The following is a 14,293-nucleotide window of genomic DNA, read 5'->3' as shown; positions in this document are numbered from 1 at the left end:
GATATATATAAAACCAGGCATCACTCAAGAATTTTTGTTGAAAATATCATGCAATTTCAATCTCGGATTCTTAATATAGAATCTACATGTATACGAAGCCTATTATGGAGATCTAACAGAACGGTTTCATTCACTTCATCCAAAGCCCTGATAATATTAAACCTATTGAAAGGGCCTGTTTCCAAAATGGACCCTTCTCTTATTCAAATTTCCTGTTGGTGGTGCATTGCCCATGCCGTTGTGGTCACAAATCTATAAAGTATAAAGATTTAGGTCACTTGGTTTGTTTTTTATGGCTCCTCAAAGTTGTACCTTTCAGAAGCTGTCTAAGTGTTGATAAAATGTGCATGTTATGTAAAATATTAATGAAAATCTAATCAAATGATGGTCACCGTAAAGAATACATTCATGGCATGATTGTGACAAAAAAATCATGTTTCCATCGCGCCATTTGGCTGTTTTATGGAAGAAACAATCTCAAAAATGCCATTTTCGATGATAACATTTTAGACACAAAAACTGTGTTTTTTAGAGAATACACCCTTTTATGGGCGTTGGATGCAAATTTTTATCCTATTAAACAGTACGTAATATGCTATTGATGAGAGGAAAAATCATCAACATGTAAGTGGTGGAACATTTTCAAATCTTGGATTGAATTAGCCTATGGTTGAATTGCCGATTTTCGACTTTCTTTAGGTAATTAACAAAAACACGAGAGTATTTGCTCGGTATGTTGAGAATATGTACACAGACATGAAAAAAAGTGAGAGAAACACTTTTTCATAAAAAAATCCAAGATGGCTACTTCACAAGTCCCCGTGGTTAATGACATTGGCTGACAAATAGACAGAACAAACAAAACGTGTTCCTTATGATTTTGTTTGGTTTTCGCATTTACGGGAGTGTTCATATCTACGGGCGATTGTATAATACCTATACATGTATTTATAAGTTTGGTTAGTCACATGGTAACGGGGATCTTTCATATCGAGCCCCAAACATACTTTCGACATATGCACTCCGTTGCCGCATGGAAAACTATTTCAAGTTTTGTCCGAATTTCTTCACCTGTGTTTGTAATGGTCGAGGGTTTTCCAGCGCCCTGTAATACCCAAGGTAGTACAAGATACTGGAGATGTGCGCACACATTCCCATCGTTCTCTCTCCAACTGGGCACTGGCAGTAGTAGTCCTTTATTGGGGCCTCATCATCGGGTGAAACGGTGAACAGTATCCAAACGTTATGTTTCGTTTGGCTTTTGTGTCGAGAATGTATTTGACATCGGAGAAGGTCTGGCGAGTGCTAGGAGGTCATTAATGATTTCGGACGATTTTGATGGTAACTGAGATTCCAAGGAACCTCTACCATCAAGGGCAACCTCTGTAGACGGATCTAAGTCGTTACCAATAAGGTGAATGGAGCAGACGCGGGATGAGGTGGGACACCACAGTTTGTGTGAATAGATCAGGTGATGTCTTGCACGTTTTGGTAAGACTGATGATTTTGTTCCATTTATTGCAAAGGTAACAAGACAGAGACAGCATTTTGTGTGTGGAGATGATCCATTCAAAAGATCATGAAGGGTCAGAAACGGCAGGATATGGGACGGGGAGTCGTCTTCTTCCTCTATTTCCTGGTTCTGCTCGGGTTCAGGTTCAGGCTGATTTTTGTTCCGAAGATACTTCATGTAGCACTTCTGGCAAATAAGTGCTTGTTCATTTGCTGACATCAATCCTTGTTGCACCAGCGTATCTAGGAGCCATTTATATTGTGGACTATTTACATTGCGTGCACTTCTGTTGTTATTGCCACTACGTTTCTTCAAGTATAGTTGACAGCCTTCTCCAACACATTTACCCTCCATCTTGAAACAATAACGATTGGTTTATGAAGCGTCGATAAAGTAACAAAATAGCAAGCCACCGATGATTGCTGTAAACAGCTAATACTTAGTAGTTTGGTACAATTATGCGAAAATGTGTGATAAATAACGAACAACTAATTACACAAAATAACAAGACAATATAATAAATCACATTCAATACCTCCAAGAAGCACAGAATTGATTGATGACTTAGAACAAAATAAAGTATTTCATATGGATAATCTATCTATTCGATGTGGCGTGGTCGGCAGGCACAAAGAAAGTGAAACAAGTCAGAGTCCCAACCCTGAAAGAGCCACAACGCTTTGGAGATGGGACAATAAAACAAGGAAAGTGAGACAAGAATAGCTAGCGTCGAGTCAATGATTCCGTAAACGTATAGACAAAGACAAGAAGATACGGATAAATGTACAAGGCCACACGATCAGACAATTCAGAAGAGGACAACTTGAGATAGAACAGTATTCATGTATCAGGGTGTCCTCAGTGTAAATCTTTATATCGATACTGTTTATTTAGTCGTTAGATATCATAAAACTGTCATGAAAATATCCGCTCTGATATTCAATATAAAATTTTGTATATAATAAGCTATATAATAGGGTTTCAGACAAGGTTGTTACTCATTTCCCCTTTTCTTTCAATTTACAACCACATTCAGGCGGCGATATGAGAACGTTCCACCACATGGAATTAGCTGATTTTTGGTACACATATGAAACAAGTAAAGCTCTATCCGATTTTGTGATGGAAATTTGCATCCAAAACTATATAACGGGAGAAAAGTGCAATTTTATGGCATTTTTCTTCATAATTGTGTCTCTGCAAGTGCATTTTCATCCGAAAAAAAATTTGTTTTATGTTTTATGAATAAACACGATGTTTTGGAAATATTTATCAAGAAATTTATACTATGTTGCGAATTACAATTTCGAGATAACCTTCTTTTATTTACGACCTTATGTCTTTGATGCTCAAAATGACAACTTAAAATACATTTTCACTGACATTATGAAATCTGGGTGTCGGAAAGGTGTAAAATTGTTCTTATGAAAAGAAAAAAACTGTTGTTGAGCTAGATAAGAAATTATACGGGGGCAGGCTCCTATGGAGAATTAACATTACTGGAAACAGACCCTTTCTCCCACAAAAGCTTCTAAAGGCCTAATGTAAGGAAGCAGGCGGCATTTGCACTATACGTTTTTATACGCATAGATTGATGTTAATGATTCATGGACAAATTAAACAGATTTTTGGAAGGTCCATTGAGTCCATCTTATGTAAAATTGAAATTGTTTTTGCTGTTTATTTCTTCTTTGAATTAAAATTCGGAAGCCTTATCTTTTCATTTCAACACATTTTTTGTAAGAAAACAAATTGATTGGACAACAGGCAAGTTATATACAAACCAAAATGAATAAAGTAAACTTAATCATAGACAGTAAAATATAAAGATTAATATATTATGGAATGTAAGCATCAATGATAATATCACAAAAACACTCAACGAGTAGAATGGTAACTTCATATAATGATTAGTATTATAATTAATTATGTTAACATCTACTCTATTATACAGACTTGCATACCTACATTCAACATGACACAAACACACTCTTACATACAACACATTTAAAGATGTGTACTCAACCTCAATGCGTACCACATATCTATATAATAGTCATATTTATATATTAGGACTGTTATAATAGTTTTTGATGATTTGAATTATTTCAACATAATTACTTGAATCGTGTTGTACTATTTATATCACTTAAACATTAGTTGAGATACATTCATTAACATCATCCGACAGGGTATTATCATCTGAAGATAATATGATTAAATTAGAATAACCAATACGGTCATGCATTTCATTAATTAAATACCTAGAATAAGAGATATTAGGAAAAGTAAAAATGGAATGATCATTATTTTTTACTATTAACCACAGGCACAAGCTGGATCAGGGATATGATTATCTATACATTTATGAGGGTTTGAGTCACTTGCATCATTTCTTAGTTGGCACAAGATTATATTTGATTTACGAGAGATATCGCCTTATGATGTCTACTAATATCCAAACAGACAGACCTTCGAGACCTGTACGTCGAAACGGTTTAAACGTAGATTCAATTATACAAAGTCACTGTTTAAAGGCAGAACAAATCGATTCGTATTCCGAAAATTCGTGCTTACAGACACTCCCTTAAGTTCTAAAGAGAAACAACGAGAAACATGAAGGGGAATATACTGGAGAATCAGACAAAGAATATAAAAAGCTTCATCCAGCAGAATGGAATAGATGTATTGATTGCACAGAATATCTCACTTTGGTATACACCTCCTCATAAGCAATATCCTTCGTGGACATATATCTAACTATCTATAACAAACAACTCGATTTGAATGATCGACTGGCACAATGGCAATATTTCTGCCTTTCAATTCGATTTCGATTCTGCTTGTTTGTTCGTTGGGTTAATCTTACCTGTGAACACAGTCTTTCCGAGGCAGTGTCTCCTTGTAGTAGTTGGTAACTACCGCACAGACACACGAGTAGCCCGTCGTATGTCACCAAGAACAATTAGGGCAACGTGATTTAAACTTAGATATACATTTTATAAAACAACCTAGCCATACATTGAGAACAATGATAAGGTAATTCATATTGTCATTACTCGTTTTCATCAAATAATTTGACTGCGGTGACTCTGTAGGCAATACTGTATGCCAAATACTATGCATTCATAACAGAGAAAGTATACCACAGTGTTCAGTTATAAAGCGTGACTCCAATTTAAGATGAATTATTTCTGATGTTATGAACTTTGCAATATGACAGCGTAGAAAATGAGATAATGAGGTTTTATTGTGAAGGCTAATGCTTTGAGCACGAATTGACAACGAAAACAAAATGTTCGAAAAATGAAAGAAAAGGACATATACACAGCGGTTGTGTAATTGGAAACAAGTTCTTCAATGTCGCTTTTTATAGTTTAACTGTTAGAATATTTCGCAATTTCCTATGGAGAAAAATTGCAGTTGCAGCCGCTTGTAAAATGAATTGTTTTAAGTAGAAAAAAAAAAACTCCAAGATTAATGCAGACTGTTAACACCAAAAGACGTAGACTTCATTTATGTATCTATCTATCTATTTCGAAAAGCATGTTAGTGGAAACATGTAATGGTAAACAACTGGTGTGATACCGAATTAAACTACGGATGAGCGTCTAGGTAGTACAATGTCATCACCCTATACCTCATTAAAAGAACACAAACATGCCTAGATTTTAACCATAATTTGCAATGCAGTTGTCTCCAACCGGAACATTGCCTGTTCTTTTTCAGATTTGTATATGAATAATACATTTTTGATTTTGTTTATGCTTTGTTTAATAGAGTTAACACTTAGAATATGTCATCGAGATATGTACGTAGATATGGGGTATTTTAAAATTCACCACCTTTTGCTATTCAGTTTTACACTGTCTCAGATCAGACGAATTAAATTTGATCAATCGATATCAATACGTTATTGAAATACACAGTGATATCCACAATATTGTTGATAAATCCCGCTCATAGTATAGGGAAACGTTAAATATTTATGCAGATTCAATATCGAATGACAAGTTAACATTTAACTTATATATCACAAATGACTTGTTATACAGGAACAGTTATAAGTGGGTATACGCTAAGCTTAAATGTCAATTGTAAAATGTACAACTGACATATCGTCAATTGGCTTTCTATCCCTAACTCAGGGCTGCTACTATTAACAATACAGGATGCAATACTTTCACGTTTAAATGAAAGAAGAACAAGTATAGATTCATCGGTAATCGCAACCAAGTGTAAGTACAAAGTGTATTTTATCTACAGTTTATCGCGATTCGAAATGATTAAGATATTCATTCGCACTGTTGGCACCTGGTTCCAATTAAAACACACACAAAAAGAAGGACATACTAGATCGTAATGCTAACTTATGTATGGGAACCCTTGAAAAAGTACAAAGACAATAGGTCCAGATGTTTCAGGTTTTTGTTTCGTTTTGTTTGGTTTATTTTGTTTAACGTCCTATTAACATAATTTAAGGACGGCCTCCCGTGCGTGCGACATGCATGCGTGTGGTGAGTGAGTGCGTTTGTGTGATTTAGGAGGCTGGTGTATTTTCGTGTTAAGTCTCCCTGTGATAGGCCGGAACTTTTGCCGATTTATGTGCTATCTCACTGAAGCATACTGCTGAAGACACCCAGCAGCACACCCCGCCCGGTCACATTATACTGACAACGGGCGAACTAGTCGTCCCACTCCAAATATGCTGAGCGGTAAGCAGGAGTAGCAACAACCATTTTTAAATACTCTAGTATGTCTCGGCTAGGGGACAGAACCCAAAGACTTCCTCACAGCGGCGAACGCCCGACTAAAGGCCAAAAGTGAGGCATTGTCAAGGGAGACATTATGAAGAAGAACGTTGTTTAGAAAGAAGAGAAAAGATAAGATCCCAAATTTAGTCGCCTCCTACGAACGATCATGCAATGGGTGCAGCAGGTAAAATCCTTACGCCCTACTTGCAGGGCCGTGTTTCAGGAGGGTAAGCGTCTTGTTTCATCGACATTTGTAAATTTAGATCAAATCCTTATTAAGTCACATTCACAAAATGATAACTAAGATGGTTTTAACGGAATCACTAGGTATGTCAACCAGCATTGAACACGTCTTAATTGATATCGAAGAAGTGAAAGTTATAATGATACTATAATGTTGACTAAAAATTCTTGTCATGGTTTTCATCAACCTGCATCTCTCAAAACCTGGTGTTAATTTTCCGTCAGAAGTCGACATATGTTCCAAAAATCGTAACAATGGAAACAATTCCTTGTATATCGAATTTACGTGGGTATGCTAAACATGTAGGTAGAGAAAGTAGCGACCTTACTATCAAGAAATGGTAAATTGACATTTGGAAAATAAAATGATCACACTTATCATACGGCTTAGCTACTGGTTCTTATGTTGTTAGTACAGATCGAGCTACGCGGCTGTAAGTCTGATGACCAATGAAACTTTTGATATTTAAACATATCGTCAAATCAAAGGATATTTCAACGTATCTGTTCTGAAAACTGCTCTGCAGGTAGGGCTTAAGAATTGTACCTGCTGCCCCCATTGCATGATCGTAAGAGGCGACTAAATTTGGGATCTTATCTTTTCTCTTCTTTCTTAATAACTTTCTTCTTCCTAACGTCTCCCTTGACACTGCCTCACTTTTGGCCTTTAGTTGAGCGTTCACCCCTGTGAGGAAGGCTTTGGGTTCTGTCCCCTGGCCGAGACATACCAGAGTCTTTAAAAATGGTAGTTGCTGCTTCTGCTTAGCGCTCAGCATACAAGGAGTGGGACGACTGGTTCGCCCGTTGTCAGTATAATGTGACTGGGTGGGGTGTGCTGCTGGGTGTCTTCGGCAGTATGCTTCAGTGAGGTAGCACTATAAATCGGCAAAAGTTCCGGCCTATCACAAGGAGACTTAACACGAACATACCGCAGCCTCCCGAAACACGCATACGCACTCATCACACGCATGCATATCGTACGCACGGGAGGCCGTCCTTAAATGACCTTAGCTGTTAATAGGACGTTAAACAAAATAAACCAAACCAAACTGTTCTGAAAAAAACATAATCAGCCTTGTACATTTGTATGATAACTTAACCAAGTCGACCAACAATGGACCACACATTGTTTCAATGTAAGATTTGAATCAATAGTCTGCTGGGAGTTTTGCTCCCAAACTCAACCAAGATGTTGTCGAACAGAAACGCAATCACACCCACGATTTCATCTTCTATGTATGTTGTAGTGTATATGAGTTATTCAGCATGTTCAACAAATTATGCTCCTGTAAGACAGTTTTATATAAAACTTGATTCATGTAGAAGCATTCATATATTATTCTTGACGTCGGAAACGGGAAGATATAATGTATGTTAGGTAGGGGAAATAATCCTTATGAAAAACAAGCTCAACTATTGACTTGTTATTTTGATCATTAGGTTGATTTTGATACGTTATATTTTAGATATCCTCTTCCCCAGAGTGTTGGTTCCGTAAAGACAGCTGATAGCCCATCCTCAATACTACGTGTAATATTTCCTTTAGCTGTAACAGTGACCGCAACGCATGCTGTATTGATGATGTTGATAACACAACACTGAAGATAATATTTATTTCTATACATAATATAGAATGGATATCTTCTGTTTTGGTTTCATATATGAAAACAAAGAAAACATATATAATTTGTGTAATTCGTATCAATGTTGTATGGTGGTATATTGTTTGGACGACTGTTTCGCCTTTTGTCAGTATAATGTTACCAGGTTGGGAGTCCTACTAGGTTTCTTACGCAGTATGCTCCAGTGAGATAGCACTAACAAGCCGACAGATTATCATCTGTGGCTTATTCATTTAATACTTTGGAAATGGCAGGGATTACAAATATCAAAAAAAGTTTGGCATTAAAACTTTGGTACGCCCATCACGAATCAACGGTATTTGCTATAAAGGTGTCATAAAATGAAGATTACCCTTATAATTTTAAATCTACACAGTAACAAGTGTACGAAACTGAACCTGAATCACTTGAAACGTAAACATTAAATTGACATTTTAAGTAAAGCTCATATTTCATTATAACGTTCCGGCGTGATATTGTGTAGGATGATTATATTGGCGAGCTTATCAAACCAACTGAGACCTTGTCCTTCCATGATCTAATTTGGACATCTTCTATTGCGATCAGAATTCAGATAGTTCCATGCTTATAAGTATGCCTAGTGGTTCCGTTGCATGCTCTCCTTGAACACTTTTTTTATTTTATTTTCAAGGGTTTCATTGAATATTTTTTTCTAGTTCATTCTTTACTTTCATTTTATCGATTTTTGAGTTAGAATTATGGTTTCGTTATATTGTCGGTTGTCTGTATGTCAACTTCATAGGACGTAAACTTATAATCGAGCCATCAATCATCGAGTTCCAACATAGAAATAATGCATAATCTTGTTTATGACATTAAGTTGAAATTATCTTGTGGTGAAATGGTGCGTCATATACAGAGAGAAAATTTATTTCCTTAAAACCTTTGAAAGCATAAGTTGACATGTCATACACCGTTGTTCCTATACAAATGGAAAATATTAGCAAGAGTTTACATAAACAACTCCCAATTTTGCCGGTTTCGATAACACCTATGACACTAATGAGACAAATGAATTAATTCTATTGAACCTAATGAAGAAATATGTTATGCAAATAGCTGCTTCATTAGATTAGATAGAATACTATATGACCAATAAAGCTCGGGGTTGTTTTAAAAGTAGCAAAATCATGATTTAGTACGTAGTAAGAAAAAGCTCACCAACATGACTTAGAAACAATGCATCATTGCTAACAGACAATTGGGTGACGGCAGTCATTTCCATGCCGCGAATTTCTTTTTACATTTAGATGACAACCAGCGAAAACCTACGGATAACCAAAACTAACGACAATCATTACTCAATATTGGTAAAACTCGAGAAAACATCAACAAAACAGTGATAAAATGGAAACAGAAAGAAAATTAAAAAGATACAAGAAAACATTCACGGAGGATATTCGTCATTTGAAAATCGACATCTTTCTGGGAAATAAAAGTAAAATCCAGTAATGAGCTCCAAAGAGACAACAACACCGTTAAAAGCGGGACCAAACCCGAGAATACTAGATTAACTGTGCCATGGGACATGTAAGTTAGAAAGAGGGAATATCGCCTCAAAGAAATGCAAAATTCACATTAGAAAAATGTTTATCATTACGACAATTAAACCAATATGAATAACGTTGTGAGTTTATATTTAGGAAATCATTTTTAAAGATGGTGTATATAATGAATGACTTTTATTTTAGGGATTGTACATTGTATTTGACCAGCGTGTTAAATATTATTAAAAATACCTGTCCTTGTCGTAAGTCATGAATATTTTCACTTGATTTTTTCCTCGGACTTAGTACACTGTACTTATTAAATACGATCCTTATTATATTAGGTTAATCCAGTTTTTGTCAATGTAAAGTGTTTTCGTAAATATGGATTGACTCTCTGATAAGGAATAATATATGGCAGTAAGAACTGTGGAAAACTGAAATGTTCTTGAGAAAGAAACACTACATGTAGTCAGGAAAGGATGTCGGCGTTTGATAAGAAAGTGACTAAATTTCTTCAAAGTCTTCATTATATCTCCCTTAAACCCTTACTGTAGTAAAATGATGCTAAAATCTAATATGGAATTAGAATAAATAATATAATTTTCAACTATCAGGGCAAACGATAAATCGATGCTTCCCTGGCCAAATGAGGATAGAGCACACACGAATATGGTGATTGGTTTGGTTCTGTATTGTTAATTGTTCTATCAAAAGCTGTGGTCTTTTTAAGAATACCTTCTCTGTGTGCGAGATATATGCGTGTGGTGAGTTTGTGTGTATGTACATGTTTGCCTCTTATAACAATTGAAACCGTTGAGATGTATGCGCTTGATGAGTGTGTATGTACGCGCTTGTTGTCATGTAATAATTTAAACCAATGAGATGTATGCGCGTGATGAGTGTGTGTATATTATACAATTATTACATTTTGATGTGGTCGATACATGATCGACTGAAATTAAAATGCTAAAATTACATTATTTTTGTCAATATTTTTATCATTTTATTTTATTCATAATTATTTTAGATTTTCTCGTTGGAAAATTTAAAAATTGGAAACATTCGCTTAATACGAAAAATGCAAGAATATCAAATAGCAGACGTTAAAAGATTTAGCTATATAAAACGAATACTTAATGATACTGGTTCTAACATCGTGTGGATATACCAAAAGACGTGTACATTAAATAAAACTGTTTTTAAAACATTGCTTAAAAGACGTTTATGTGACCAATTAATTAAAAACTGATTTTCTACTATCCAATCATCGTCTCGCGGACAATTTTAATCTATCTTAAAAAATAGTTAAGCATTGAGTCCTATCTAATTAAGCGTAATTCTCAAGAGCGTATTATCATCAGCAAATTTCGGATGTCAAATTTAGATGGATTGGTATACCACGTAATAATCGTTATTGCTTATTATGTCATAACGGTATTGGTGATGAATACCACTATTTATTTCAATAATATTTCAGTTACAGAGTTTAGACTCAAATATATTCCAAATTATAACTATATAAATCCAAGTATAACTAAAATGGAAGGTATGTTTGAAATATGTTATAAGTCATTATCTAGAGAAAGTCATTTCCTGAAAAATGTTTAAAAAGAAAACTTTGTATTTCAAGTAGAAAATGGACAAGTGTATTTTTTAATATGTTGAATTGTAGTTATTATATGTAAACGTATAGTGAGATAACATTGCTTATTACTACGTTAGTATATACACTCTAGTATGTTCACGTTATTACCATGTAAGCCATGTCCATTGTTGTCATATTGACCTCTTGTTACACACTTTGTGTGTCTTGAATGAATAAAAAATCTTGAAATCTTGAAATCTTGGTGAATCGAGACATCATTTTTAAGAATAATTTGATAACGAAACAATAAATAAGAATTGTAAACATTGAATGATTTAACTGTTCAGTCACCATGGTGTATTATCAAATTCATTGAACGATTTTTGACGTCATATACTCCCTTAGTAATTTCACCGCTGTTATCGTGGCCTCTTTGTATTAGCTGAATCCGAGTTATCCAATATAGATTCAAATTTCCTCTCCAATGAGCGAAGGGAGTCGTTATGTTTTCGGCCGTGTGTTAGCTTGACGCCTGTTTCTTCCATTTTGCCAAAAGAGCGTCGTTTCGTACCTAGGTCTTTAGAGCGCTTACTCTGGTGGTCTTAGTGCACAATTCAAGCTTCAAATTGACATACGGCGGGTATTCCCAATGGGGTCTTTTTATAACCCCATTGCTATATATTCATAACCATGCAATACACATTTGACCTACCTTTTTTGCTTCTATCAAGTTAATATACTTTTGCAGACGTCCGCAGGACACAGTTTTAACCAATCACTGAGTTTTGATTTGTTAAACGTCCTATTGACAGCTAGGTCATTTAAGGACGGCCTCCCGTGTTTGCGGTATGCATGCGTGTGGTGAGTGCGTATGTATGTTGTGGGAGGCTGCAGTATGTACGTGCTAATTCTTGTGATAGACCGGAACGTTTGCCGATTTATAGTGCTATCTCACTGAAGCATACTGCCGAAGACCCAGCAGGACACCCCACCCGGTCACATTAACATGACAATGGGCCAACCAGTCGTCCCACTCCAAAAATGCTGAGTGCTAAGCAGGAGTAGCAACTACCATTTTTAATGTTATGTCTCGGCCAGGGGACAGAACCCTAAAGCCTTCCTCAGCGGCGAACGCTCAACTGAAGATCAAAAATGAGGCATTGTCAAAGGAGACATTAGTAAGAAGAAAGTTGTTCAGGAAGTAAGAGAAAAGATAAGATCCCATATTTAGTCGCCTCTTACGATCATACAATGGGGGCAGCAGGTAAAATCCTTACGCTTTACTGCAGGGCAGTCAATGAGCAAGAAAAATCAAGAAAAATAATAAACGTGATTGTCTTCCTGTAACAAGTGATACCGATGATATGTGTTCGTGTAGTAAGTGTGTGTGTGTGTTCGTGTTTGTCGTCTTGTAATAATTGAACCCTACTCAGTCGTGTTAATCATTGAAGCAAATTGCTGAAGACATCCAATAGGGAATCCCTGCCGGTCACATTATCTAAGCAACAGGCGGACCAGTCGTCCTTCTGCTAAGGGCAAAGAGCAGAGCAGTAACTATCATTCATATAGACTCTTTGTATCGGCCAGGGAGCGGAAACCTTAATTATCTTAACAATGTCGAGCGCCCAACAACTACGGGCTTAAAATCAACGGAGACATAAGTGTAACACTGGAAAATACTAGTCGCAATATACCGCTCGGCTAGCGAGATCTTCTCTTTAGCTCGATCGGTTGAGCGTAAGACTAGTAAGCCAGAGGTCCCGGGTTCGATCCCTAGCGGAGGCAGTGATTTAAATTTAATTTATCATGCGCTCTGTTACATAAGAAAGAAGTTGGTACCAAGATTCAGAAAACGAAAGTGCATATCCAAAATGTAGTCGACACTCATCAATCATGCAATGCAATATTTTGATTCGCTAGTCCTTTCAATAATGCTGTAAATTCTTCTTTCGTTGCTGCATTATCCAACTGTTCCATAATCGTTGCTATATCCTTCCTGATGGCTTCATCTACTACGACACTGCCTAGTAGAAGATCCTCATCCTTATATGTCTGTTTTATTGCAAGTAGTCATAGTTGTAGCACTACAGTTACCGATAAGCACAATAGAAATTCTTTAGTTATAGCCAAGCTAGGTGTAATCAATCCTAGTACACAGTTGGTGTCAGAACACATTTCACTGATGAAACTGGTTTCTTTAGCTGTATATTTAACCCAAAATTAATCGATGATGCACTTGCCTAAATTACTATTTACTTAACTGAATCACTACATTAATTAGAGAACAGATAAAGAATAATTATCTTAATAAAATTGGTAAGTTTGAAACAAAAACTACTAAAACTGTACGTATACTGTAATAATCATTTCTGAGCATTTTGTGAATTCTTTAAAAAAAAAAATTAAAAAATAAAACAAAACAAAAATTGTTATGATCAAGTGACATTTTGAATGTCTTCCATTTACAGTCCAACTATTTACGCGTTGAATTTTTGGCTTTGATGTACGTCCCCTCAATGACTTGTTGAACAATAGTTGACATAGCAAACCACCCTACTGCACTCCAGACTTTGATGTTAGCATGAACCCTTAAAGTAATGTCGATATGTATAGGCCACGTCCTTAAATGACCATCGCTGTTAATTATAATCAGGACGTTACTCTCCACGAATCCTTGGCAGATATACTCGTGTTTAAAATTTGCGCCCTGGTATCACAGGGTATCGAATTAAATCGCGTTTTGCAATCAGGCTGGGTTGGGTTAAACAAAAATTGTGGCGCCAAGTACAGAGCGACCTAGTCGACTATGCCATTTTCCTAAATACAGAGACGTTCAATCTTTGGGGAAATATTCACAGTATTTGATCAATTAATAGTTACTGATCACATATATCATCAAATTGACACAATCAAGCCTCCTTGTGTGTCTGTACACATCACTGACGAAGTACATTGGTAACGCTCGTTTTGAATGGTCGGTAATTATATGCATAAGGGGTACTAATTTCGAATCTCCGCTAGAGGGCCAGAACCAACTACTATATCAGCCAAGGATCCGTTGAGTG

Source organism: Pecten maximus, chromosome 8 (assembly GCF_902652985.1).
Source record: "Pecten maximus chromosome 8, xPecMax1.1, whole genome shotgun sequence".
Taxonomy (NCBI): Eukaryota; Metazoa; Mollusca; class Bivalvia; order Pectinida; family Pectinidae; genus Pecten; species Pecten maximus.
The sequence above is the reverse complement of the archived record's forward strand: the minus strand, read 5'-3'. Positions refer to the sequence as shown.